This window comes from Convolutriloba macropyga, chromosome 13, assembly GCF_964194025.1.
Source record: "Convolutriloba macropyga chromosome 13, txConMacr16.3, whole genome shotgun sequence".
Classification (NCBI taxonomy): Eukaryota; Metazoa; Xenacoelomorpha; order Acoela; family Convolutidae; genus Convolutriloba; species Convolutriloba macropyga.
Window position 1 is genome coordinate 39,061,311 of NC_134480.1, and position 4,404 is coordinate 39,065,714.

Consider the following 4,404-nt stretch of genomic DNA (forward strand, 5'->3'; position numbering starts at 1 on the left):
CCTATCACTCGAATTTTTAATCACTGCAATCGCCTAGTACCAATAGTAAGGAAATAGGACTGATTTTTGGTTTAAAGACTATCCAAATTTTCGCGTTTCCGACGTAAAAATTTTTTATATACTGACATTTTAAGTATTGACCCTTTGTAAAAACCTCTTGGTGTTTTAAAATCAACATGCATAACAAATGCTACAAAGACAATATGGGCTACATTGAACAACTCCTTGACCCGCATCATGCTTTTAAATTACTATAGACCTCATGAGAATCAATTGACGAAATCGTGAAACTTGCTATTATTTATCGCCAATTCTAGATTAATTTATACCACAGCCAATTTCAGCCTATCTCTCGATTATTTAACCAGCTAAGCTCACCCCATATTTTTGAAGAGAAACTTTCAACGAAATTGCAGAACTTGACGTTGTGCGCCTTTTTGTGTTTTGCTTTACAGTATAGACATCCTTGGCCGCCTGAAGATGGCCTTCTATATTTCTTTCTCCAGCGCTGACCCAGAAGTAAACAAACAAGAATAATTTTTATTTGAAAAACATTTAAAATGTTTTGCGTTTCGGACTTACAATTTCTTTCTGTATCGTCTTCTTAAGTATTGACCCAAAAAAATCTAGTGGCTTTTTCAAATCCTTTGGAGATACCACCAAAATGATATGGATAACATTGAACAAATCCTTGACCCAAAGGGTCTCTTCATATTTTTATTTTACGATCAACTTTTGAGAAACATTCGACTGAAAACTTGAGGTTATATCACTAAATCTAAGTTTCTTTGAATCATAGCTAACGTTTGCTTATAAATTACTTTTGTTACAACATTGAACCGCGTAGACAGTATAGTAGTGAAGTAAGAAACACTTCTACTATAAAGAAACGATTTTTTTTTTATTTTTGAACTACGTTTTTCTCCTGTGCCACTTTCTGAGGTTTTGACCCGGAAGCAAAACTTCCTCCTTTTTACAATTCTTGTGGATAGTACAATCTACGAAAATGGTATGGTCAACAATAAACAGCTTATTGATTCAGAGTGTGGTTCCATCACAAATTTGAAATACAATACGAATTTTGAGGAACATTCCCGTATGGACATTGAAAAAAAAACAATTGATTTAATTGGATTAAGTTTACCACTACAGAATACCTTCGATGGTTACTCTATCTTTCTCTTGACAACCAACAAAATCCTTTTAATTTGATTTTATTTAGAGATCCTTTCCGGAATAAATATTCTTGCAAAATTGACCAACCAGATTTTAGCTACATTAAAGAAAAAGTTGTCAGAAAATATTATTGCTGGACTTAATGTTGTACGTCCCGTCGGCAACCCTTGTGTAGATAAGCTGGTGTATACCTCTTTTGGATTCAATCAAAAGACAATTGTTTGCCATTACAATCAAATTTTTTCAATGTTTTCTCCCGTTTTAGATCATTGATTAGAGTTAAGCCAAGAAGTTTGCTCTTTGAAGCCGTTTTCACTACACGAAAAAAACTCAAGAGTTGAGTTTTTCTTTCTTGAGTTCTTGAGGAGGATATAACTTGTTTATCCAGGGCTGTTTCTTGTTTTAAAAATTTTACTGGCATTGAGGTTTCTTGTATCACGTTTCTTGAACCCGCACCACAGGGAAAAATCGTCAAAAATCGTGGAAATATTGGCTTGAACGTAAAGCTACCATAAATCAAAACTATCATTAGTGCACTTTTTTTCCAGCTAATAATGAGAACGTGTTGCTTTGTCAATTTTTGATTTCTGCGAACCAAGTTTCCTGACACAAGTGTGTGTTTACCCTTTTCACCACAATTTCTTCTACTCATTCATCTACCCTTTTTTAAAATGCATAGTCCCCAGGCTGCTGGGCCGAAAGCTTTTTCATAATCTGCAAAAATCACCATTTCAAACCATCGATATGCCTCGGTTTTGCATTGACTTAGTTTGAGTTGGTTATGAGTTGCACAGTGGTTTGTTATCTCTCTTTTTTTCGCCATAAACATTTTGCATTTCACAGAGTCATCTGTGGTGACATTTGCATCTCTGTGGTGACATAGAAAAATCTCTGTGGTGACATAGAAAAAAATCCTGGACCCTATGACTCAAAACTTTCTTCCTTGGATGATGCCATTTTTGGCGCTCAAACTGGCATTAAATTTCTACTTTTCAACGCCCGTAGCATACAGAATAAGTATCAAGATATATCAAACTTGCTCCAGCAGCTGGATTCGGAAACTTTTGTTATAGTAACTGAAACTTGGATGAGCGAAGATCAAAGCTGGAATATAAACCTCAGCGCTGAGCACAATTTTTTGCATAAAAATCGGTCACATCAAAGAGGAGCAGCTAAGGGTGGGGGTGTAGGAATATGGATTCCTAAGAAAATAAATTTCAAACGCAGAAGAGAATTTGAGTTAGCTGATCCGAAATTTTTTGAAACTTTGTGGCTGGAGCTAGGCAACCCTTTAACTGAAAAATGTCTCATTAACATCTCCTATTGTCCACATCAAAGCCTGGGTGACTTCTTTTTAGACGAATTAAGTGCGGAGGTTTCTAATGCGTTCTCAGCTACAGATATTATTCTCTTATTTGGTGATTATAACATTGATATGTTGAGCGTAAATGGGCAGAAAAGCCTTCAGAATTCTGCGGCGGGACTAGGATTACAGTTATCTAACATTGATATTCCTACACGCATAAGCAACAATAAAAAAAGTTTGATAGATCACTGTTTCTCGACTAATGAGCAAATCACTAGTTGGAAAATCTGCTTACCTCCTTTCGATATTGATCATAATGTAATATTTTTTCAGAGCAAACTTTTTTGTTAGAAGAAGAACAAATTTTTTTTTAAAAGAGATACAAAAAATTTTGTCGAGGAAAAATTTAATAGAGATCTGGCTCTTGCAGATTGGAGAACAGTTTATCAACAAAAAAACTGCGATGAAATGTTTGCAGTGTTTAACAAAATTTTCCTGACAATACTCGAGAAAAATGCACCAACAGAGAAGAAATCAGTTTCTAATATAGAAAACACTACTTCAGAAAAACTTTGGATGACAAAAGAAATTAAACATTTAGTTGCTGAGAAACATCGTTACTTCAATGAGTACAAATTGACACAAAGTGCTGAGTCTTTTGCGTCATTTAAAAAATATCGCAACATTGTAAACCGAAAGTTAAAAGAAGCACAAAATCAATTTTCAGAGGATTTTTTAAAGAAATTTGAAACCACAAAAGAGAAATGGAAATTCATTAAGAAAAAAATTGGAAAGAAAAATAACAGTCCAAACATCACTGAAATTGATGAGAATGGTAAAAAAACGAAAGACAAAAAATCAATATGTAACGCTTTTAACAGAGTTTTCAGCGAAATGGGCATCTACAGAGGGCAGATTGTTCCATTGAACGTCGAAAAAATAGAGCGAACTTTTCAAGAGTTTAATTTTAGACCTTTTACTTTGAGGGAAATCTATAAAGTTATGGACAATCTAGACAACCACAAAGCACCAGGGCCGGGATACATCAATGCTTGGGCATTGAAATCCGGAAAAAATGCTATTGGGACACATCTTCAGATTATATATAACGATTGTATTCAAGCGAAAGTTTTTCCAACAATTCTTAAGGATGCACACATCATACCAATTTTCAAAAAAGGAGATGTTTCTGTTTTAACTAATTATCGTCCAATTTCTGTAACACCAACTTTTGCAAAAGTTTTTGAAAGGCTTTTACTTAATCAGTTATTAGAATATCTTGAAAAATTTGCGCTCTTGAACAAAAAACAATTCGGTTTCCAATCTCGAAAGTCGTCTACTGATGCTGTCCTTTACTTTATTGAAAAAATTATAGAAAATATGCAAGATAACGACACAGGTGCTGTGTTCTTAGATCTTGCAAAAGCTTTCAATTCAATTTCACATGAAATCTTTCTCAAGAAAGCTGAAAATTTCAACCTGTCTCAATCAACAATTTTACTTCTCAAATCTTTTCTCGAAAATCGAACACAATGCGTAAAGTTGGGTATTGACAAATCAGATAAATTAAATATTAATCATGGTGTTCCACAAGGAACTGTGTTAGGACCTCTTATTTTTCTGTTATATGTCAACGATTTTTCTGAAAAGCTGGAAGGTGAAAATGATGTTAAATTTGCGGATGACACTAGTATTATATGCAAATTTGAACGTAATGAAAATATTCCCCAAAAAATTGAAAAAATATTAGAACAAACAGACAAATACCTGACAGAGAATCAACTCACATTAAATGCCGATAAAACAGAGATGTTATTCTTTACAGATCATAATAATTCGGATCCAGAAATTTCTTTTAAAGGCGAAGTTATCAAACCAGCTCATGCATGTCGTTATCTGGGAGTACAAATTCTTTCAAACTT